This window comes from Agelaius phoeniceus, chromosome 9, assembly GCF_051311805.1.
Source record: "Agelaius phoeniceus isolate bAgePho1 chromosome 9, bAgePho1.hap1, whole genome shotgun sequence".
In the NCBI taxonomy this organism is placed as follows: Eukaryota; Metazoa; Chordata; class Aves; order Passeriformes; family Icteridae; genus Agelaius; species Agelaius phoeniceus.
Window position 1 is genome coordinate 26708369 of NC_135273.1, and position 25304 is coordinate 26733672.

Below are 25304 nucleotides of genomic sequence, written 5' to 3' on the forward strand. Positions count from 1 at the left end.
GTTTTGGCCTTTCCTAAAACCAGACAAGGGAGTGGGGAAATAGGGAGGAAACAATGATGTCAGGGGACATAGATATGTATGACCTAACAGAAAAACTCCTAATAGTGTCCTTGGACACTGCTAACTCCTGCCAAGGCTTGCAAAGGCATCCAATGGCCTTGGGATATTTTGTGTTTCCTGAGATAACTAGGGAGGGAGAAGAGGCAACCATACAACACACATTCTTCAAAATACTGCTCAAAAAGCTTCAAAATTCAAGTGTTCAAAAATTCTCCTGATGAATTAAGAGCTTGCAGGCTTTCCTTGTCTACATGCTCCCTCAGGGGGAAGGTTTATCTCTCTGCCAACAGACCCTAATGCTTTGCAATTTGTACAATGACAGTATCAGTTCTATGCACAGAGTCCAGCAAACAGGTTTGGCAGAGGTGGGGGCTTCTTGGCTGGCCATAGGGGGTGTTTTCTTCTGTTAAATGAGCTGAAAGCTGTTCACAGTTCCTCTTTGTTAAAAGATGTGAAATATTTATAAGCTATCTTAAGAGGAACATTCTTTGATACTGTAAAATAGCAGCAGTTTGGATATGTAATTCTTATCACACTACTTGTAACCCGAGCCCAGAACTGACAAACTGAAAACCAGCCTCAGAATCCTGGATCTGCCTCTGGGAGGGAGAGGTCATGGAAAAAAAAATAAAAAAAGGCATCTGATAATTTGAAAACTGCATGATCAAGATGCTTTCCAAGATCCAGAATCTGTTGCACCAAATCCAGCGAGAACATGAGCAGGATGAAGCAATACCCTTCTGTTGACAGATGAGTTGACAGATGAGACTTTCAAAGGTGTATCAAGAAAAGCAGGAAGAACAAGAATTCACCCTCCATCAGCTTCAAAGGTCACAACAAAAAACCGTTTATCAGCAATGTACATAGGAAGGGGTCCTGCAAAAATTAAATAGCTACCAATAGTTAATACTTTCTATACTTTGACTGGGATGAAGAGGAGGGAGATTGTCTAGAACAATCAAACAAGTAAGGAAAAGATGTGGACAAAGAACAGCTTTTCTTTTAGCTACTGCTCATCTCCAGATGGAAGTTCAAATCCTCCAGAACTCAGCCTACCTAAAACCCAAAGAGCAGGGGAAGGGCTCACCCCAAAGCTCCTCAGCCTCCCTGTGCTGCTTCAGGCACACCAACTCCACAAGAGAAACCAAGGGGTCTACTGCATGTGAAGTGGTGACAAACAACTCTGCTATTACTGCACTCTGAGAGCACATTTTTACAGGTTTTCCAGCACCTGGATTAGTTAAAAAAATGTTTTCTACATTAAAAAAATCCCTTAGATTTTAGAATTTTTAAACTCCTTCGTCAACTGTAAATATTAGAAGTTTTCACATAGGCTATAATTGTGTATCTAAAGTTCAGTGTATTTTGATGAGCTGCAAGTTCAGACTGTTCTCATGTTATGTTTTTATGAGAAATAATTGTGTCAAACAGCAATCATACAGCAGCAGGATACACAACTACCATTGAAAAAGAGATAAAAAGCTCTCCAAGCCACTGTCAGCAAGTGAAACTAAAATAGTTTATGGAGAACCTAGGAAGTGCTAGATTTCCTCTACTGCAGTACTGCAAAACAGTGCACTATTATAATGGCAAGCTCCTTATAATCTAGTCTTATCTTTATTACATTTATCTTACTTTATTTTATCCTCCTTAAAAAGGCTTCCTCAGATGCTACTATAATCAAATAAAATATCAAAAAAGCCACTTTTAACAGAAGAAATTTTTCCAATACAGCTGTTACAAAGAATATATCAGTGGAGGAACAATTTTCACTTTTTTCTTTAGCTGACTCTCTGCAAGATCACTGCTTTCTGTTTTCTGACAATAACAATATTTAAATTGATCAAACCTATTGACATGTGCAAAATCAAAGACATGGAAGAAAGCCCAAAATTCCAAGAAAATTGACCACTTTTTAAATGACTGAGTTAATGCAAGAGACCACACAACAACACCAAATACCTAGTGAAAAAAACACAGTTGTATTCCCTTGATAGTTTCTTCAGTTTTTGATGAAACTACAGCCATATTTGAGAAAGCTTTCCAGTTCACAGATAGGTTCTGTTTCTCATTGATGCTGCAATAAATCCTAACTAAAAACAGTAACAAAAAGGAAAACATGAAATGTGCAGTTTTAAAAAAAAGCCAAGAAAGACACTAAATGGTTGTATTTCAACCTTCTAATGATGTTTGGAGGGGGAAAAAAGGCCTCAGAAGAGAAGTAAGAGCTGTAAAACTGCTGCCAATACACAAGGTAAACAAATAAAAGAACGTGGGGACAAATGTTTCTGCAGGGCCTTTGTGACTGGGCAAGGGGGGATGGTTTTAAATGTGTGGTAGGTTCAGACAGACATGAAGAGGTTTTGTTTACCACCAGGCTGTGAAACACTGGCACAGGTGCCTGGAGAGGTGGTGGATGCCTCCTCATTCCTGGAAACATTCAAGGTCTGCATGGACACAGCTCTGAGCAGCCTGAGCTACTTGGACATGTCCCTGTTCACGGCAGGGATTTGGACAAGATGTTTTAGAGATCCCTTCCAACACAAATCATTCTGTGATTCCATCCATGTTCTGGGTTTGGGCTTAATTTACAGTCACCATGTTAAAAGTAAACACAACTGGCAAGCTGCCACTAATCCTTTGGAGCTATCTCCATACACTTATGTATACACAGTACAGAAACTGTCATTTTCAAGCAATCAAAACTGAAGGATGTAGCAAAAAGAAGACAGGCTAAGAGATCTTAATGCCAGAACACAGTTAATACCTGAAAAAAATACAAAGAACAAGGGGAAAAGATTCTTGCCTTTAGTATTTGGGGATTTTTCTCTAGTTTAATTTGCCTTAAGGCTTCTCATCCTCTACCAAGTTCCAGCATGGTTTATTTAACAATAAGGATTCTGTGGAGTTGAGTGGTAACATTCACATTTGATAACACTGCCAAGAAAAATCCAGTTAGAAAAATAACACAATTATTTGCTTGTAGAAGACTTGCAGGAGGGCAGAATACCAATACAAAACCCATCACAGTTTATTACATATTATAACAGAAATGATACCATTGTCCTCTCTTGAGTTTGAAAACTTGACATGCATCAATTCATGCTGAAAAAAACTACTGTCAGTTTTCAATTATATCTATATAAAACCAGTTCCCTACCAGGGGACACCAAGCAATAGTGGACTGGGCAACAGGGACTAGGCACTAGTCCTACCCAGAGCCATTTCCTATCCTGCATCACAAAAATAAGGAAGAGAACCACTACCCACAGGTCCCTTTGAAATAAACTCCCTCATTCTAAGCCAGACAATAGGATTTTAACACTTGCAGAAAATCAGGGAACTCATGAGAAGTACATTAAGAGTTACTCCTTTTCTGGCAAATTATTTGTACAAACCACTGCCAAATCTAACACTGACAGATAAAACACTTCAGAACTTCAACATTTTTTAAAGTCTTTCCATTGTTTCAAATATGCTCTTCAAAACAAATAGCATTTAACATCCATTGCATTATGTTATCTTCCCCAGGTCACAAACACCCATAATTTAAAAAAAAACATAGGTAGTAATTGCTTTAGCACAAGACTATGTACAATTATTTCTGCTAATAGAAATGCTAAGATTTAAAATAAGAGTCCAAATCTATTTGGACAATCAAGATGTCAGACTAAAAAAAAAACCCTAAAAATTAAAATGCTAGGCATCCACCCAATAGCTCCCACTGACAAAATATTCAGATTGAGATTTTCAGATAGCCTGTAGCACCAAACTATTTGGCAGCTCTATTGGCTCAGCTCTCTCTCTAAAGTCAGATTTAAATCAGGGAATAGAAGACTACCACAAATGAGGGATAAACAGAAAGAACAGTCCACACATTTTTTCATTCCCCAACCTAGACCTTCAGAAAGCTAGAATGCAGGCCATCTGAAATAAACAAACCTTAGTAACAAGTAACTAATTTTAGAAGTGAATAAAAAAAATTGTTAAATCTCCTTCTAAAGAAAGATATACTAGAAAAAGCCCACAAATCTGACCCTAAAAAAAGGGCCAGCACTCAGTGCCACATTTGTCAGCTGAGTTCTTACCTCCTGTGACACAGAGGGATGAATGCACACGGAAGTTCCAGTTTTCATTTTTGCCCCAATACACAATACAAATGAAAATTTAACCACTGAATCCAGATAAACCAACATGGCTGGTGTTGCACAAGGTCAAGCAATTTTCACCCCCAATCCTCCATTCACTAACTTTGACCCTATTTAGCTGGGTTAGAAATCAGGTGTGTTAGAATCTGCAAGAGCTCTGCAGAAAAACATGACCTCTTCATATGAACTGCCAGCCCCACAGATCCCAGCTGCTGTCAGACAGAACCATCAACTCTCACAGCTTGGAAGAGACCTCTAGAAGTAGCTCAGTCCAGCCCCATGCCCAATAAAAAGCCAAATTCAATTTTCACTTGAGCTGCTCAGGACTTGGACAAGGAATGTCCTGCACATGTCCAAGAAAGGCAGTTCTGCAGCCTCTCACAGACGTGTCCCAAGTACCTCACCATTCTAATTATTTTTTTTAATCCAGTAAGAAATTACCTTGCTGTAACTTGCAACTACTAATTTACCACCCTTTCAACATGCACTCCTGGGAAGACTGTAGCTCCACCTTCTCTGAAGATAACAAACATCGTTGCTCAGCCTTCTGCAGGCTGAGCAAACACAGCTGGTGCGTGGCAGCCCCTCTCCTGCAGGCCACACCATTGATTGCATCAGTCTCCCTGTTGTACGGGGGAGCCCAGACCTGCAGCCCAAGCCTGCAGACTGCTGCCTGGGATTTCTCTTCCAATCCAGCAGAACACTGAGCCAAGCCCAAAAGGCTTTCAGCTTGATCCCACTGCTGTCCCACCAACTGCAGACCAGAGCTGGTACTCTGTGTAACCTAAGCATGAAAGCCTTCAAACGCCTGATATGAGGAGTTTCGTGCTGTTGATTGGGGTTTTTTTGTTTATTTGGGTTTCTGATAGGTTGGATTTCTGAGATCAGGACAACGACAACCTGCTACATGGAATGTCATAAAAAGGGAAGGCACAGACCCACCCATTATCTCACAGCCCTTTCAGACAGGTGAACAAATAACAGCTTCACAGCAAAACCAACAGCACACACAGAGCATTCCCCAGGCCCTCAGCTCCAACGCTGTGTTAATTTAGTGCCAAAATAATTTTGTTGCTTGCCACAGCAGATTAAGGGAAGTGTTTTTATGAAGATCTATGCAAACATTCTGCAAGGTAAGCATGTGTGGGTGGAAGCAGGATAACTCAGATATGTGAGTTAACTTACAGTGACTCCAGCAGCTGTGCTCTTTTTCAGCTAAGGCAAGAAATTGGGTGCTGGTGATAGATTTTACCCAGAGCTGTGCATTGATTTGCCCTGGATCTCAACACAGGGCCTTTACCATCACAGACTACTGGCAGTTCCCAAATTGACAGAAATACCTAAGTAAAATACATTATATGTGCATTTATAGTTCTTTTCTCATTTCTAGACAATATACACACTGATCTCAGTATGAAAATAATGAAACTATTTGAACTGCACTGAAACCCATTACAGAGGCACAGACTGGAACAGAAACAAAAATGTGTGGTGGTTTTTGACATCAATTACCTTTATATATTCACAACAGCAGCTGCATCCACTGCATACTGCTTTGTGTGAATCAACTTTTTTTTAAAACCAACAACACATGCATTTTAAATTATAGAACGAGGAGCAGTAAATTGAGAAAACACTGAGAAGAATTTGGCAAAATAGTAACTGAGGTGATGAAGTAATCTTTTTTTCCTATATGTAGTCTTAATAAGAAAAAGAGATTCAATGTCAATGCTTCATTTTTACTATTATTGTCAGATTTCATTGATTTTAGGGTAAACTGAAATTTAGCAGTAAGTTTATGTACAGATTTTAACCAGACAGGACTAGATTTCACATGTTGAGGCTGAAGTGAAGGAAAGTTCTCCAACCTGTACCAGGGACACTTCTGCTGAAAGAGACACAAAAGACTCCCTGCAGTGAAACAGAAAAAATCAGTTGGATCCTTTCAGTTTTGGGGAGCTCAGGGATGCAGCAGCAGCAACTCTCGGAAAGAATTTTCAAGAACAAGGTACTCTCCTCGAGTGTTTAATTTTAACTAAAACAACTGCAGAGGACTCTTCAATTCAGCGTGTGATGGCTTTTATTTGTGGGAGGAGGGAGGGGAATAAAAGGAATTCCTTTGACAAGAGAGCTGCACTGCAAACCACAACCAGGATCATTTTACTTCTTTAGCTACAAAGAGATTACATGCCATGAAGAAAAATCCCATGATCTAACAGCTTTTACAAATAATACCACTCTGACCAGTTGCCAGAGAAGATATTTTTGCAGCTGATTTGCTTTGTATATTTCACAGCATTTGATACACAGTATTCATCATTTAAGCTCTGATGAATGTGGTATCTCATGTCCTTGCTGAGCCTTCCCACGGACAAAGCTTTACTCAGCTCTTGAACTAAACCTAAAGACGTTATTTATCTCATGTTTGTGATAATGTACTGTAGGAAAAAAAATTCAACACTTACGGACTTCTGATTGGCAGAATGATTTACAACCTGAATTAAAAGTGGGGGGAAGAACACAACACCCCAAACAGCACAACAAAACATGCTCAGAGTTTCAAATTGAGATGTCCTGCTTAGTTTCTTTTACCTGAAAAGATTTATGCAGCCCCAAAGAAGAACACAAGACATGCTAATGACCCTCCAGGAACAGTGGGTACCAGCTGATGTTGCTGTAACAACTACAATAAATAATCCCACAAAACATTCTGTTCCGAAGTCAACTTGAAACCTTAAATACAAACTCAGCTCTATTTTAACAAGCCTTAATGACATTCTCCTGCAGGTTGGTCTTTTTAATGGTGAAAACTTTAAGAAGTGTACACCAAGTACCTCACTATTGTTCTGCCGAGGAACAACTGAGTACTGCTGCAGTGCAAGCATGAAATGGAAATTACACGATCTTTAAAACACATTACTTCAAATCGCTATTTTGTATCCATGGGAAGAGAAGGGAAAACAAGCAAAATACAAAAATCTACACCTCCACGAAAAAAATCAAATATTTACCTAGAATTTAAATAATACTGTAAATACAGGTAATAACTTGAAAAATGAGACGGCAAGAAGCGCATCAGATAATTAACCTTCTAGCTCTCAAGGAAATATCTGAAGCACAACAGTCCGCTTCCAGAAAGTCCTTATAACCACTGTTACAGCTAAGCAAAATTAAACAGCGCCACGAGGATTTCAGATCTCTAAAAATAGCTCAAAAGCCAGTTCTTTCCTAGTGAGTTGTTACGCTTACAGGGAGGCGAGGCGAGGCAAAGCAAAGCCCGGCCGCTGCCGCGGTGGGAGCGCGGGCCCGGCGGTGCCGTGAGGGGCGGCGGGCGCGGGCCCCTCCCGGCGCTGGAATGCGGAGCCCGTAACCCGAGCCGCGCCGCCCCTCCTGCCGCACACACGGAGCCTCAAAATGGCATCCCGGCACGGCCTGCCCGGGAGCCGGGCTGCGCCAGCCTCTCCCGAAATGGGCAGGAAAAGGAAAAGCCTTTTCTCGGGGTCCGGCCGCGGCCCCCCGCTCCGGCAGCCGGGGGAAAGCGGTGCCCGGCTCCGGGAAACAGCTCTGCCCGGCCATGCAGGAATCCCTCCTTCGGGCACCTCTGCCGTGACTCAAAACTCACCCCAACTGCGCTACCCTGAGATACGAACCCGTCCCCTAGACACGAACCGGTCTCACTCAGAAACAAGGAACTGGTTAGAACAGCTTGTCCATTGCAAAGGCCTCGCATCTCAAAACCAATGCATTCATCTAGATCCAACGAGACAGAGTTCTGGAATGATGTGAATTGTCCCTTTCTCAAATGAAAGGGACAATCTTGTTAGGAATTCACTTAACTTTCCAAACTATAGGCACATAGTTTATTTCAGATGCAACAACTCTACAATGTCTTACAGTTTCAATTACACACAAGCACAGATATTACTAGGTTATGCCTCAAAAGAAGTATGAGATGATCTTACAGATTAACCATCTCCATCGATTTTCTCTAAAAGTGAGTAGTTCTATACCATGAAAAAAGGCTGTTGCAATTTGGAGTATTTTGCTCTAAACAAAACAGACAAGAATTTTACCATTGTGAATATACTGAAATTACTAAGATGCCATTATGCTACCAGATAGCAGAGACTTGGAAAAAATAATCATTCCAGTGACAGCACACATAAGGAGAGAAAGAATAACCTGAAAAACATATTTCTAGTAATAGTAATTTTACTCATTAAGGACACTACCAAATGTTCTATCAGGAGCTGAGAAAAAAGCCCTCCACCTATCTCAGGAGGGTTTAAGTCTTTTGCCATCAGTGTGGAAGCAGGGGCTCACACTGACTCCCATGGGAGGTGCTTTGTACTTTCCCTGGCTGAACTAAATCTGACACTGCAGAGCACTGCTAAGGATGGTAATTCTGCAACTCTACCAAGAAGAGACCTTTGGTCACTGTACACTGGATAGAGTCCCTCTGTTCATGTAAAAAAATATCTCACCAGCAACAGGCTGCCAGAAACTCTTTGCTGTTACAAAGTTTTAGGCCTGGATCTTAAGTCAAAACCAGAAATTCTGAGCTCAATGACTTTTACACAGGATCCCTTCTCTCACATGGTTTCCCCTGTATTGGTTCACAGCTACAAAACAGGAAAGAGTTCAAAATGCTAAGAGACATTGACCTAAAGCACTGTCTTCATGTAAAACCCTAGAACCTAGTGAGGAATGCCAAATACTGCTACGATGAGAGCTTCCAAAAGACTTTAAATGTAAAAAAAAAACAAACTAGAGTAGGCAGGATGATGAAAATAAACACTCTTATTGATATACTAATACACCTATCAAAAATCCTCACTATCAATACATGTTATTGCAGGTCAAGGATCAGAAGCACTAGCAACTGGCTACCTCTATAATTCTAGGCAAAGTAAGCATAAAATTGATTAATTTTGGTTATGCATGAGAACAAAAACCCTACTCAGGTGCCTTTGTTACAAAATATGAGCACTTTAAACAATTTTTTTGTTTACTGCAAACAGACTTATATTTGCAGGACCTCTTTTTGCAGAAGGCAAAATACAGTCAATTTTGCTTCTGTGTATCATACATGATAGCATTTTGTCTCTCAGATTATGTAAAACTCAGAGTTTTAAATTTTTCCCCAAAGGAATCTCTCCTATCTGTTACCATTCTACAAAATTTTATTTCCAATTTGTAATTTCTATCAGATAATCAAAATCAGAAGTATTTTTTATTTTAACCAGAATTTCTCTATTAACCTAAGGTAACAGAAAATGTCACACATATAACAAATAAACAGCTATTTTTCTTTTAAAATATATTTAATAAAGCTTACTCATTGGAATAAAATTTATTCAAATTGTTGGTTAGCAGTGGAAGAGCAGGTATGTTTACATATTAGAATTGAAGCTCAAAACACCATAACATGATTACCTGACAGCTATTAAATGCCCTGCAAGAAGTTATTAGTGTTGATTCTCTTTCAGAAGGCCAATATAACAGTTCCACCCTTAGCATCCTCCCTGCAGTTTTACTTTGTTGTGTCTTTTTTAACATAAACTTTCCCGTCACTCCCACAGGTCGTGTTTTGGTCTCAAGACCTATTATTGGGATATTTCACACAACTAAGTATAAAGAAAATTAAGCCAGTGCTAAAACTACAAAGTAATCCTAAAGGTTTCAACAGGGGTTAAAACCACTGTGCTAAAAATAACAAGATGTGTACATATTTTACCAAGGATTCTGTTTTCCAAAAGAGCAGATAGAAAACACCACTGTGATGTTTTACAAGGACATTCACAAATACCTTCAAGTAATTCAGCACAAGTTTCATGCCAGCAAAGATTACAAGTAGTCACTGTGGGAGGGAGAGGGAACCAAGGAGAAAAACAAAAACAAAACCAACCAAAAATCCAAACTCATACTGCTATTGCAAATTAACTTTAATAAATAAAATGTAGTGTCAGGAAATAGACCTGCTTGTAACAGTTTTGATATTTCCACAGTGACAATCTTTGAAAACTACAGACCATGTGTCACAGAAACATACAGACAGGGTGAAATGGTGGTGAAGAAGAGACACAAAGATTACAGAAAGTATTGTCAGAAAGTACTTTGGAAGTGGAAGATGTCCTTTAACTTCTTCTTGTACTTCTCTTGGGTGCATGAGTAACACAGAGCCTGACAGGTGTCATTGTGAACAAAGTGTCCTTTTGAACACACCTGCCTTCCTTTGTGAAATGTGACTGAACATCACTAGCTGCTCTAGCAAGTGCCACTTTATTCACTGATCTCTAAAATACCATGGACAAGCAGTCCCACTGAGCTGTAACTGAGTGCTGTGTGCCTGGCCAAAGGAAGCTGTGCCAGTCACTGCTTCCAGAAGAGAATCTTCTGAAAGATGTATCCAAATTAATGGTTTAAAGAAAGTTATTTTTAAAGTATACTTTTAGAAACTTGCATTCTAAATGAAAATTAAAAGCAGTACTGGCAAATTTCTTTGCACAAGACTAAAATATTTCCTAGTGTACCTTCCAAAAGCACAAATTATGAGTGATACTACTTCCTGATGAAGAGAAAACTCAGTGCAGAAGAATAGCATTTGTCAAATCCAGCATTTTCAAAAAACAAGTGAACTTGCAACAAGCAGTTTAAGCAGAATCTGGTTTTTATTACAATGTAATGGGTTCCATAGGTGGAGGAGTGTGGACTGCAGACATACTAATATATAAACATGTGGCTGCATCAGTACTCCTATGAGCTTGTCAGACATTTCAGCACTGTATTTTTAGATTATTCTCTCATACCAGCTGCACTGCTACAGTGGCATTTAATTCCATTATGTTCATTGTCAAAAAGGTAATCTTCTGCTTCAACTACAGCAGTTCTTTGAAAAATACATTTTTAGAGACTGTATTTAGTTCTCAAATATCTTTTCCCAGTCATAGTGATGAGCCAGCTTAGTGTAATACAGAAAAGAGCACCCACAGTTCACTTTCTAGATGCTATGGCATTTCATGCTCCCTTTGACCAACTCTGTAAAAATCCCTGGATTTGGGAATAGCACACCTGTTGTTATATCTGAGCCTGCTATATAAAGATTTTATTGTGCTTTCTCTCTGTTCTAATAAAGCCTGGGTTAATGAGGAGAACAGAAGAAAAAACTTGGCTCAATTGATCTACTCTGCCTGGCAGTGATGCCAAACACACATCTATGGTATTTCTAGTTCTTAAAACTCAGGTGATTCTTTCATCTCAAAGTTTTCTCTTCATTCAGGGAAAAAAAAAAGAAGCCATCACACATCAAACAAATTGCATTATGAGCAACAGACATAGGAAAGCCTGGTTTTCTAGAGATCTGTTCTAATTTGGTCTATATCTTTTCCCAGTGTAATTGCTCCAGCTCATTATATATCCTGTATGATTTCACTCTCCCTGTCCCTTAGCAATAGATCCATTTCTCCACTCACACACATATTCCTCTAACCACAGTTGTCTCTCTCTTCCCTCCCACATCCTCTGGTGCCAAACAACATCTTGCTGGCTGGACAGTAATGTGTATATTGACCTCCCTCTTACCAGGAAGAGCAAGTTTACTGAACGCTTCTGATCGTAACATCCTTCACCTCTGGGGACATTAACATAGCTCAAGACCTTTGAAACAGAAACAGTGTGACATCCACTCCATAATCTGACTAGATATCTAATCTTCAAACCTGCTGATACATGAAGCTTGTCTTTGAAGTTTTAGGTATTAGCAGTTTGCCAAACTCCAAAACTTTACAGACTATATCAGAAGCAGAAGTTTAACAGAACTACAAAACAAAGGACTCAACTGCAAAAGAATGAAGAGGAATGTGAGGATGGGAAGGTAAAGATTCTGACCAACTCATTCTTGCTTTGTGGAGTGAGGACATAGTCAATATATACTAAGAAGTTAACAGGATCACCAACATTCAAGCTAATTAAAAAAAAAAAAAAGCCACTCCAAACTGGGTAACATTCCCAAACAGCAGACTTACCCACAAGCACGTTAGAGTACAACTAAACTGGGCCTGGAAGGGGCACTCTTGTTCTCTGTGCTAACAGTAACACTTGGTCTGCCCCCACAACCGCAGCTAGACTGGCAAGAAGTGAAGCCTACTGAAAAAAAAAGTAAAAAGAAGGCAAAAAAGGGTAATGGGCTCTCAGCCAGTTTAGATTCCTACAGCATCAGAGCAGTGCCAGCCAGTGCTGCTGCAAAGGAAGAGGGAAGGACGCACCAGGGTGGCGTGAACAAGGAGTAGAACTGGCCCTTCGAGTGTACCCGGCTGCTTAGGCTGCTTATCTGCAGCACAGAACTGCCCTCTCCATCTGGCAGTTAATTATTCATCCAGCAGACATCAATGGAAGTCTACCTGGCTACACTGCTCCAGTCCGTAGGAAATTATATGATCAATCTTTCCACACTAAGCAAAATAAACTACCTGAACAGAAAATGTTTAAGATAAGGCAGATACAAAAAAACATGTTACTTCACGTTTGATGGCAGTTTCGTTAAAGCAAACCTAACAAATGTGTCAACGAAGGCAGATGGGTGCCAGTGCAACATTTCAAAAAGCTGTAGGCGTTCCAGACACTACTAAGTGCAACAGCAGAGGAGCTGACGTGCCTGCCTGCGTGTGGGTGTGATAAAAGCCTCCGAATCCGCCGCCTGCTCTGTGGCAGATGTCTAGCCCAGCACTCTGCCTGTGACACTGCCTGCTAGCAGAGCAGCTGGGAGAACAGAGGGAGACCAGAGTCCTCCCTGGCTTCATCCAGAAACCTGGGGAGCTCCTGACCTACAGCCAGGCACAAGTGACTGCGCTACTGCCATCGGTGCACACATCCGTCAACAACTCCGTGTGATGGCAAATCTGCACAGCGCTTTCATCCCAAGCCACGTATTCTGGCAGCGACTTTTCAGCTGAAATATTTGCTGTGAGGAAGGAAAGAAACGCCCCATTTTACCATCCTTGTAAACCTGCCATTCCCTTACACCGTGAAGGAAAAAAAAGTAGTGGTGAAACACTATTCATCAGTTTCTTAATTCCATTTAAGGTTTGATAGATTACCATCACTGCCTCTCTCTCCACTGTTTCTCTTTTTTTAACTGAAAGGGCCCAAGTCTATTGAGTACTCCATCTTTCCAGTACTACTGGAAGAAGAAAAAATCAAACAGAACAAAAAATATTACCTTCTCATTTTAATGGGACTGTTGAAATTGTATTACCAAAAGAACATAACCTGTATGGCCATATATAATGAACTTGTACAAGTTCATAATCACAAGTTCATAAGCTGTATAATCACATTTTTAAAAAACTGTATAGAATGCTACTTCAAAATTGGCCTAAATTCATTTAAGCCTGTACTGATTGTAAGAAGGGAAGTGCTGGCCCTCCTCTCCTCTTACTCCACATAAGGTACCACAGTGAGCTGGAAATATTGAAAACCTAGGGGGTTTTATGTGGTTAGTTTTCAGTTAAATTAGCAAACAAATCCAACCTTTTACTTGGCCACAAGTACAAAAGTGACAGTGGAAACACAAAAAAGAGAAGAGAGGAAAAAAAAATTCAACACCATATGCAGATAGGTTCAATCTAAAGTAGGAGCTTCAAAACAAAGATCTCACCAAGTGTTAATACCTCATTTAGAGCCTGTTACTGGTTTTGCCTCTGTCTGAATTAAATTACATTGCACTTACTGTACTTCATCCAGTATTTTATCATCCAGGCATTCAATACTGCTCAGGCCAGTTTACAGTATCTGTATCAGCTACAAATTTCACCACACCATCCACTCCCCTTTCCACACTATTTCCAAACACACAGAATAAAACAGCCCTCATTGCTTGCTTCCAGTGAGGCTGTTACCACCTCTCTGCCCCAGGGGCACCTGCCCAGTTCTTCCTGGGAGCCCAGAACCGACCAGGGCCGTCCAGATGTGTCTCACCAGTGCTGAGCTGAAGGGCATCATCACCTCCCTGAGCCTGCCCACAACACTCAGCCTTGGACAGCCCAGGAGGCACCTCCCCTGGTGCAGGGCTTTGCACTTCCCTTTGTAGAGCTCCATGAGGTTCCCCTCTGCTCACTTCTCCAGTCCATCCAGTCCCTGCGAGGGGCTGCACAACCACCAGGCCCACCAAATACTCCTCCCAGTTCTGTATTGCCTACAAACTTCTGAGGGTGTGCTCTGTCCCATCGTCCATGAATGTTCACTTGGTTGCACTGTGCCAGAAATCCAGCTCGACCCCTGGGTCACACTATGATTGGTCCCCAGCTGGACTTTGTGCTGCTGATCACAACTCCTTGAACCTGGCAGCTCATGCAATTTTTAGTCTATCTCACTGTCCATTTGCCCAGTCTGTACTCCCATCACCTTGTTGATGAGGATGTTACCAGTGACACTGCCACTACCCTAAGGAATTCAAGATGAACAACATCCACTGCTCCCCACTCATTCACAGAGGTTGCCTCTTGCAGGCACCTACCAACATCACCCACGCTGCCCTTGTCAAGCCTGACCCACACCTCTCAAGTGACTCCTCATTCATCAAAAGGAAGAACTTCAGCAATCTCCATGGCAGTCTCACAACAAAAATCCCACAACGCTGTGCATCCCTCACCACCTCAGCCTGTCCTTCCTGGAGAGCCTGTAAGGAGCCCTTGCAGCACCCCAGCCGTGTCAGCTGTCCCACCCCATCTCTGATCAAAACAAGATGTGATGCCACAGCACACAGACCTCCAGTTTCTCCTGTATGTGCCCAATCTTTTCCACAACATATGGAAAATAGTGAAATCCAAATAAAAGAATCAACTTGGGTTAAGTTTTAGAAACTTCATACTGGCTACATTTTTAATAGCCTGAAACTTCATTTCACACTATGACAAAGATGCTAGAGAGAAAAATCAACAGTGACAGTGGAGTAATAATGCATGGGTGGATAGATATGGGAAGAGCTGCTTTGCAGTTATATACAGAGCAAGGAGATTGAGAGTTCTGTCACTCCTATCCCAGGCTAGAAGAGAGCTCTGGGCTCCTCTCCAGGGCTCAAACCCAGCAAGCCTTTCTCACCATTCCCCTGCTCCTCTGCCCACACTCCCTGTTACCTGAACCCAAAGTCCCACATCTGCTCTTTCAAATGCTCAGGAGACCCTGGGATCTGTAGTGACAGCACACCCACATCTTCTCTTCTCAATCAAAGTAACCCACAGGAGATTTATTTTATCTTCAGTTGGTCTAAGTACACACAGTAAAAAATATCTTCCAGTAAACAATTATTTCTTCCAAATTAGAAAAGGTTTGAAATCAAGATTCAAAATTGCTGAAAATTCTGCCATTTCTCTTACATAACCTCAAACTTTTAAATTTTGGTAAAAATTCTTTGAAGCAAGAGCCCCTTTGTACAAAGCAAAGAAACCTTCTTAGGGTCTTTTATTAACTAAATCACCCTTCACATCAGCACTCAAACCAATGCTTTCTCAAAGACCAACTCTACCATATATAAATCTTAGTACTAACAGGTAACTCTGATGAATACCAACATTGTCAAAAAGTACAAAGACAAAAGAGAACACAAAAGAAAATGTAAAATGACACATTTTTATAATCTGCTTAGTAGCTTAGAGAGACCTTTTCTAACAACAAATGTTTCATGTGCTATGGATCTATACTGAAATGGATTGAATGTGCCTTACAGACTCAGCTAGCTCCTGGCTGTTGGGAGGTAGGAAGAAGCTGCCACAGAATGGTTTAATTCCACAGTTGTCTGCTAGACTGCCTTATGTGCTGCTCTGGAGCAATACTGCTGGCCATTGATGGGAGCAAAACACTTGAAGCATTTGTAACATTCTTTTCTCACTAGTGCACACTCCTTCCATATAGTTTTTAGTCCCTTACTTTTCCTGTAACCTACTTCTCCTCTGAAATTAAGTCAGCAGAAATTAAAAGATATTTATGAAGAACAACCAAGCAAAATCACAGAATTTCATTGCAGCAAAAAACTACACACACTGCAGATGCTTTAGGACAAAGAAGGAAATTCTTACATCAACCCTTCCCTCCACCTCTATTCTCCAGGCTCCTAAGACTATTACTGACAGTATTAGAGAGATGTAAATATTATACAACAGCATTTGAAGCTTTGAGAAAAACTTGAGTAATGCCATTTCAGCAACGGAACCTCTGGCTAAGGAATGCACAGCTGTTGAGCAGATGTATAATTTCAGCATTTAGATTCCATTATTTCAAGGGGGATTTTTTTCTTTACTCCATGTTTTCAGATTTTCTATTTCCATCTGGTTTTTGACCTCCTTCAGCTTAGTCCACTCTTCTCTGTTTTAGTTCATTACACCAAAATAATTTTCTAAATTAGAAACATCTCTACATTTAAAAACTTGTGAATTTAAAGAGAGGTGGGGGAGTGAAACAGGGCCAGGGACAGAACAAAACCAGACAGTTCAAGAGAGGCTTGGGTTTGAATAAAACTGTCCTGTCTGGATCAGGATTAATTTTGCAGTTCCTGGTCTAACCCAAACTGGCGAGCCTCTAACTGCATTCCTTCCATGAAATTTTAAGAGCAGGAAACTGAAGAATATCAGCTATATGGGAATGTTTCTAGACTTTGCCAGAGCCCTCTGCCATAAACTTCTGAGTATAACAACACTCCGGGTTTTGATTCTTTTTAGAGTTATGATTAATTATCGTTTTAAGTGTAAAAAAAAATTAATTCACCATGTACTAAAAGAGCTTTACAAAAGATATAAAGATTAGTGCAAACCAGTGAGTGGTTGTCAAATCAATTCAGTAAAGAATTTATTATTATTATATTTTATTATATATAATTATATGATTATTTTTATATTATTATCCAAGAGTAGTAAAATATTTTAGAAATATATACCGAGACAGCATTGTTTCAAAAAATTTCTATTCATCTAAGCCAAGTAGAGGACTAGGGCATAGAATATTGTCTGTCTTAAACTTCAGTCCACACTGCAAGTTTTAAAGTTGAATTATCCCTGGTAGAAGCACTGATTCAAATGCGACAGATTTGCCATAAAACCTATCCAATTTTCCATTTAATTTTAGGCTCAGAATAATAATTTGCCTGGGTGGGGAAGGGCACAATCTTCAATCCTAACAAATGGCATGCACATCAGATTATTCTACAGGAAACCTTTTATAGAATATTTTCACAAAAAAGAAAAGGAAAATTATTATAAAGTAGTAAATATGGAAGATAAAATTATAAAAATAAACCTATACTTTAAAACAAAACCCCGCATTTTTATTTGGCAGGATTTATTGTTTGCTTTGAGAGGAGACATTCAAACCAAGTTTAAAAAAAAATCTTTAAAGTGAAACTTCCCATATCTTCTATCATCAGGGACATTTCTGCTTAATACTTGGTACCACTACTGAATTTTTTATTACTGCAAAAATCGCTTCGATAACCTGAGCAGAAGATAGATTCAGTGCCCAAAACAGGGAGTGAGAAGAATGGCTGCACCTCATTAGCTGGCACCTCTCCCTGTGCCCTGTCCCAGTCCTGTAATTAACTCTCAGTTGTCCAAAGCTGCAAGGCTTGCTGCTTGCACAACACTGAGAGAGAAATAGGAGGGTTTCTAAAATCTTCTGCAAGGCATTCTGTTAAAGATAATTTTCTCTTCCACAAAGAAGGACATGCAGCCAGGAAGAGCACATTTTACCCAGCTTTGTGGTCTCCTCACTCACATTTCCAGTCACTGAGGTTCTTCTGATAAATCCCTTTTTTTCTTGTGCTACTGCCCAAGTTCTTTCATTCCCAAATATAAAAGGACAAGTAGATGATACACTTTTCATATTCTCAGTATTTCATATATTCCATTATTCCTGCTGAACAATTCCTCCCGACCCTTCTGTTTAAGCTTCCTTTTCAAGCCCTCTATACCCCTGCAAAAACACATGGAACAGTTCCTCTGCCTGACCACTGCACTGTGAATTTCCAACTGAACACAGGATAGGAAAAAGAATGATTAATTTAGAAAATGTTATCTGAGCTTATTCACCACTTTCATATCCCTGATGTTCTGACTCTGAGCACACAGTGTGCTCATCTGCACAAATCTCATGAGCAGAGGATCGATTCTCTGCATCAGTGAAACCTCTGATGACTTCAGTCCTCCAAAGTCATTTGAGCTCTGCCCACTGATTTCCAGTCAAATTTAGGATCAGGCTCTCCCAGAGGAAGTACAAAGGCCTACAAATGGTTCTAGGTGGGATTTTTATTTTTAATAACAAGAAAAGAAAAGCAAATTTAAATCATTTCAACGGCTGCAGCAGTGAAAAGGAAATCGCTTCCACAAACCAAATCTATTTCCTGGTATGTATCTTGTGAGACTTTGATATTTCTCTAGCTTATCCCTGCTACATCTGCTTGTATTTATCAACCATGGCAGTACTGACAGTTTTCTCCTTAAGATGGTGAACTCAGGGAATATAGACACAAAGAAGTGCTAGTTGCTTCCACATTTTAATCTAATAAAGTTGACTGAAAGCACACTGCAAAAATTTATGTGATATCAAATTTTTGTAACAAGCATTGCTGGTGTTATAATATATGATGCAAATTAAGCTGCAATACTGCAGAGCTGAGTTAATAACACTGATATTTTCCCCTTTTAATGCAAACCAACTCATGACACTTGAATTACATTTAAATGCACTACATTTTCCTCTATTTTGAGGAAAAAACAAGAATAAGAGCATTTAGCTGCATGTTGCAGGTACGCATTCTGTGAATTGTTACTACACAGATTTTTGTCTAATCAAAATATTTTAAAACATTCAAAGTGCACACCTTCATGATACTCAGAGCACTTCCCCCTCCCCCACGAAGAGGCACTGGTGACAGCTCGGTGATGGCAGGGACAGCTCTATCAGGGCAATCACCTTCACTGTAACTACAGGTGTCACACTGGTGACACACCTGACCTTCAATAAGGCTTTGCTGTGGCTTTTCCTTTCCTCCTGCTTATACAGCCTATGAGTATTATCACAATCATGAACCAGAGTTTATTTTCCTACCCTAACTCTTGTTTTGAATTTTGCTAAACAGACTGTCATTAAACAGTACTAAACATAACCGTAACACCCAGAATTCAAATGAAATGGGATGGCAGCTACAAGACACCCTTTAGAAAAATGGCAAGAAAAAACCTCTCTGGTTTATAAATCTCAAACAGAGTGACTATATTTCTCACACTGTTTGTGTACAGCTGAAACAATGGGGTCATAACCAGAAACCCATGCAAGGGTTGTGCACGACCACAAGATGAATGAAGTTCTTGGTCTTCTCAATATATCAAATATATGTCATCCTAAAATGCTTCAGTGTCCAACCTGCTACAGTGAATTTCAAAATGTATATTGCAGACTAGTGGCACAATTGCTTTGTTTTACTTTGGAGGGACATGGACATGAAATACACCTAATATGCTCTGTAAATACACCCAGCAAAGTCCTGGGAAGCCAGTTCTCACTAAAGTCCATCCTGGCACGCTGGCAGCTTGTCCCCTGATTTCCTGGTCAGTGGTGGGCTAGCTGTGTGTTTTATCAAGCTAAAGCTCTTGGGACTTACATACTCCAAATACAATGTACTACACAGATGTTTCTGGGCTAAATCCCTCAGAGAATAGCTATTCCATAGATCTTCTCAATAAGAGCACCGAGATGGCTAAAATTATGTGCTCTGTACATAAGAAAAAGGAGGTGACAGTTTCCAACTTCTACCCAGTTCCAAGTATCACCTAGTGTGGTCTCCTTGTTATTCCTAAAGGACACAATGTAGCAGGTCAAGTTTTACATTCATTGTCAGTTTTAAACATTTTAAAGAGTAACTACCTGCTGCTAGAGAGCAGTGAACCCTCAACAGCTTTCACAGCAACCTTTAACAGATTGCAAGAAAACAAGGCAGAAAGAAATCAGGTTTCCCCTTAAAGCACTGACCGTCCTGGAGGGCACAAAAGAAACCACTGCAGCTGGGGACCATCAGCAAGGCTGTGGGGGGACAGCTGCAGAGGGTTCTGCAGGTCTTGTCCAAGAAAGGGAAAAAGTGGAACCACTAAAGCAGCAGTGAAAGGAAAAACGTCTTGTCAGGCACACTCTGTGCCTGCCTCCAAGTCCTGCATTTTGGGAATACTAGCAAAGGAAACAAGGCTCCATCTGTACCCACATATGACTCTGATGAGATATACTTTTAAATTGCTGAGCTCCTTCTGTCATTTATTTACAGATGACAGAAATCCCAGGCACTGAAAATATGCCCTCTCTTTACTGAGGAACCAAGAAATACTTTCCCAGGTATCCAGATAGGACAAATCTCCAACTGATGCTTGAAATAAGCAAGGACAAACAAACATTTGTAAGTTTCTCTGCCACAAACGGATTGGTCTCTTTCATTCATCTGTGTTTTCCAGCAATTTACCAAAGAAGCTACTGCAGCTCTGTATGTCAGACCTGGTATCCAGAAAATGCTCACATATCATTTATACACTCCACCATATTCAGTATTTTTAATATGCATAACAATTTTCACTGTGAAGATCTTGCAGAGCAGTGTCCAATACATTAGGATTTGGGGTCCCACATACTGGCTTTAAGAAAGTCTATGCTCTTGCTACATATTGTTTTAGTAAACATGTATTTTAATCAGTGAATTCCAAGTAACAAGCTGTTTCAGGCTTGCAGTTTAAACCAAGAGCTTTCTGCTCTAACTCGAACAAAAGCTCAAATAGATAACATCCAGAGGTCCCTTTCAAAACTAAATTACTTCACAATTAAGGGAATAAAATAATTCAGATCCAGCCACATATAGCCTCTGTTGCTGGAAGAGATCAGCCAGCAGGACATACTAAGCACTGGCAGCAGAATCTTGCAGGTGCATGAGAAGACCCTTCATAACATTTCAAACCACATCTCAAAGCCTACCAGGTTGCACCTGTCTACATAAATACATATAAAATACACAGCCCCTCAAACACACCCCAAAGAAAATGTGGTGAATAACCTAAGAAAGAACTACAAAAGAACAAAAGAACGAGACCAAAGACAAATACATTGTCAGCGAGAGTTTTATCTGAGCTGTTACAAATGCCACAACATGGAGTATGTCTACTGTAGACTGGGTAAATGATCTGACTATGAATTGCTCTTATGTTTGTTAACTTTTTAATTCCAGGATTAGGTTCTACTAAAAATCGAACAAACCTTTCAATTTGGGAGAGTCTTCCTTATCTACAAAAGCAGCGTCTCTATCCCTGCAGGTAACAGGCCTGAACAATCCCTAGCATGCTAACTTGATAAAAGAACTCAAAGATAATTACTTGTAAGCAGAGAACAAAATACGTAAATTCGGAGGGCAATCAATTTACACTGGGAAAAATCGTCATACAACTTGACACAAAGTAACAGGCAACTGCTGAAAGGAAATACCACAGCTTACTACCATTCCCTGCTGCTGAATTCACTCTTAATTTTACCAAAACAACATCGGAGTGTGGTTGATTGAAAGGTGGTAAAAAGCCATTTGTGCTTTTGAACCCTGTTCAATAGATTTTGTAATCAGTTATGAAAACCGCGTACATAATCGGTCCTCAACAGCACAATCTTTCGCTGCTAAGGTACGGGCGACTATTCGGGGTTATTATTTCTTCAGGCTTTTTTTTGTCTGACGTCGCTGAACGGCAAAAACCGATTTGGAAAGCCGGCGTCCAGCTTTGTTCGAGGCTCGCACAAAAGGAAGGCGAAGCACCTTATTCCTCGTACTCTTCCCACGACGACGGGCGCTGCCGCTCGCTCGGGCTGGGGCCGCTCGGCTCCGGGCCCGGCATTACAACACCGGGAAGGGAGGGCAGGAGGGAGGGAGGGAGCGCACGGCCGGCCCTGCCCACGCAGGGACCCGCGGGCCCCGCGCAGCCCCCGCGGCGCCCACCCGGCCCGGCCCGGCGGCGGGCAGCGCCCCCAGCGCCGCGGCGGGGCAGGGCTGCCGGCCCGGGGGCGCTCCCGGGGCCCCGAGCAGCCAGGCCGGGGGGCTGGAGGGCCGCCGCCGGAGCCCACCTTCGACGGCGCTGCCCGGGGCCGGCGCGGACCCCGCCGGACACCGCCCAGGCCGGGCCGCCCGACGGCGGGGAAGGGGCGTCGCCGCGGCGGGAGCGCCCCGCGTCCCCCCGGCCGCAGAGGGAGCGGTGCGGGAGCGGCGCTGCCCGGGGCGCCCCGGCTCTCCCCGCCCGGCCGAGGCCTCCGCGGCGCGTCCCTCACTCACCGGCGGTGGGGGCTCCTCATCCTCCGCGCGGCGACGGCAGGCGAAGGGGGAGGGGGCCCGCTCCCCGCCGCGCTCCGCGGGCCGTTCCCGGGGCCCCGACGGCTCCGCTGAGACGGGGGCGAAGGCGGGTGCGTGTCGGGCGGGGGAGGGCGGGACGGCGCGGCGCGGGCTCGGCGCAGGCTCCGTGTCCCGGCAGGCGCTCCCGGCGCGTCCCTGCGGGGCGGGGCGGGAACGAGCCGGATTCCAATCACTGCAGCCGGGCGCGCGCGCGGCGGGGGCCCGCGGGGAGGCGGGAGCGCGCCCGCCGCCCCCGCCCGTCCGTCAGCACGTGCCGTGGGCGGGAGGGCTGGCGGGGCTCCCCGGGAAGAAAAGTTGGCCGGGAGGAACCAGCCGGGCCTGCTTTCCTCCCCGGCAGCCCCTCCGCGGGCCGCAGCCTGGGCCGGCTTGTCACTGGGCGCCCGGGCCCCGGCGTTATCCTGCCCCGCCGGCCCAGCAGCGCTTTCCCCAGGAAGAAGCTCCTGTAGGAAAGGGCGGGAAGGTGTGAGGGGAAAGGTTGCCAAGCCGGTGTCATGGAAGCACCGCTGGCCTTGAAGAGGGTCGAGACACGAGAAAAGCAGCTGCAGGATTTGCCTGCAGGGCCGGGAGGCTCCATGCCGATGCTGGCGGGGTTGGTGCCGTGCAGAGCGGCCGAGCCGCCGGGATTCACGGGGGACGTGGGTGCAGGATCACCGAGACAGCTCTGATGGGAGCTCAGCGGGGCTGCCTTGGGCTGGGCAGGGCGGCGGGCAGCCAGCGGTGGCAGCGGCGCAGGGGAACGTGAGGGACTCGCATGGGCCTTTCGGCTCCTGGAAGAACAGTTCTGAGAAGGCTGACGCTGCAGTGCCGCAGGAGGGATAGAGTTCCATTGCAAAGGACAGCATTGTTTGCTTTTTCCATTTCCTGTATCTAAATAAATATGCCCAGTTAGTTAGATTGGAATACATTATAACTTCTGCAATGAGCTGCTCTGCTTGCTGATAAGGATGCTGAAGGCCATGATTTGCATTGTATTTCAAAGCTCCTTATCATTAGGACAAATTGGAAAAGTAATAATTTGTCTGTCTGTCTTCAAGTGAGCTCTCCCAGCAGCAGTGCAGAAGGAGCTGCAGTGACAGCGTTATGTGCTGGGGAGGCGGCACGGCTCCCACCTGGGCTGCTGGTTTTAATCCTTCACTCCACAGTGTGACAGCACTTGTGCTGCTGATGTCCTCTTGCCTTTCACCTGTCCTGTCTGCACCAAGAACTTTGCACACAAAGCCAGCTACAGGGGAAATGAAGATCACGTGGATTGCACAGACCTACTCAGTTTCCCTTTGCTGCACACCAAAACACTCTTTAGGCCTTCAGGACACACCAGTAATTGCTGGTGTGGAGATGGCTGCCCAGATAAACTGGATGCAGAGAATAACCAGCTAGGAAGAAATCTGGCTTATTGGTGCCAAATAAGCCACATGTGCATATATTGTGGGAAACATGGGCTTGCTTATTTTGTTGACCTCTCCACAGCGTAGCTCCATTTTTGCATGCTAATATCAGATAAGACTTGTTAATGTTGTGTACTCCAGAGTTGTCACCTCTGAATGTAAGATGAGAGCACTGGCTTTGCATTCTGGCCCACATGCGTTCTACCTACAGATTGTTAGATGAGTGCTTCACTTCTGTATTATCCTACACAGCAAACCAAAAGAGAAAGTATAACTTCAAACCTATCACCTTCACAGACTCCTTTAAAATGTAGGCAGGTAAAGGCACACCTAATAATTTTATGTGGCCAGATACTGTGGTGATAGGCATTTGAAAATGCAGATCTTGTCTTACTAGACTTTTAGAAAATTTTTTCCAATCAACATCATCCAGAAAAATCTGTCAGTGTCCAAAACAAAGCCAGCCTGCAAGAAAGACAAAATCACAGCTTCCATGCCAAGCAATACAGAACTCCTATGCTTATGTTTATAATTTCAAAGGAAAATATGAGTCTGCTGTTCTTCCACTCTGTGTACTATGAAATTATAGCAGCAGAAGAGACACTCAATATGGAAGAAGAATGCAACATGCGTGTGTGTGCTCCCAAGCAGATCCAAAGCTGTTAGTGCCAGCATCCCTTCAGTAATCATGTGTGCTAATACAGTCCAGTGCTTGTCAGATGTTAGACATTGATTCCAATCCAGGATGCATGAATTTAGCAACAGCCACTAGCCATGAAATGGATTTAACCCTTTTTGTGAAATGGATCAACTCTTTTCATCCAGTTCCTGCTGTGTAAATTTGCACACTGCAGAAATTGATGTCTCAGCCAGTACTTTTCAAGGCACTTGGGCATTGAAGATACCCACAAGTCCCTGTCAGGTCAGGAACAGTGGTGCTGAGGATGAAGTTTGTATTGCTATGGCAAGTAATGCCCATCTCTACATAATTGAGTGCTATTAGCTCCTTGTCTTAGTCACAAAATAAAGTTGGCAAAAATAAAATACATTATAATAATATTAGGACTGCAGGAGACCAAACTGCATCTTAATCTAAAATGATGAATCATGATGACCTTAGAAAGTATTTAGATTGTGATGGATGTCTGATTAAACATCACATAGAAAATACTGATGTCTTTCAAAACAGTGCAGTACTTAGGTTTCAAATATCCCTACCAGGATAGGTAGACAGACCTTTTTATACCAGAAAGTGAACACTGTACTTGATGGGCTTTCAGAAAGACACAGGGCTCCAGCAAGCTAGTT

At 42.4% G+C, this 25304-nt stretch overlaps 1 protein-coding gene across 3 annotated transcripts in view; it reads right to left on the bottom strand.

Annotated features, from left to right (window-relative positions):
- The window catches only part of BMPR1A (bone morphogenetic protein receptor type 1A), a 74225-nt gene extending 51551 nt beyond the window's left edge, over positions 1-22674 (bottom strand). For 2 of the 3 annotated variants that reach the window (XM_077183332.1, XM_077183333.1), the window contains exon 1: positions 22534-22674. The gene's annotated coding sequence lies outside the window, so the exon portion shown is untranslated. The remainder of the gene's footprint in view (positions 1-22533) is intronic. The other variant, XM_054637461.2, reaches the window with a different exon arrangement.
- Between the last annotated feature and the right edge of the window lie 2630 nt (positions 22675-25304).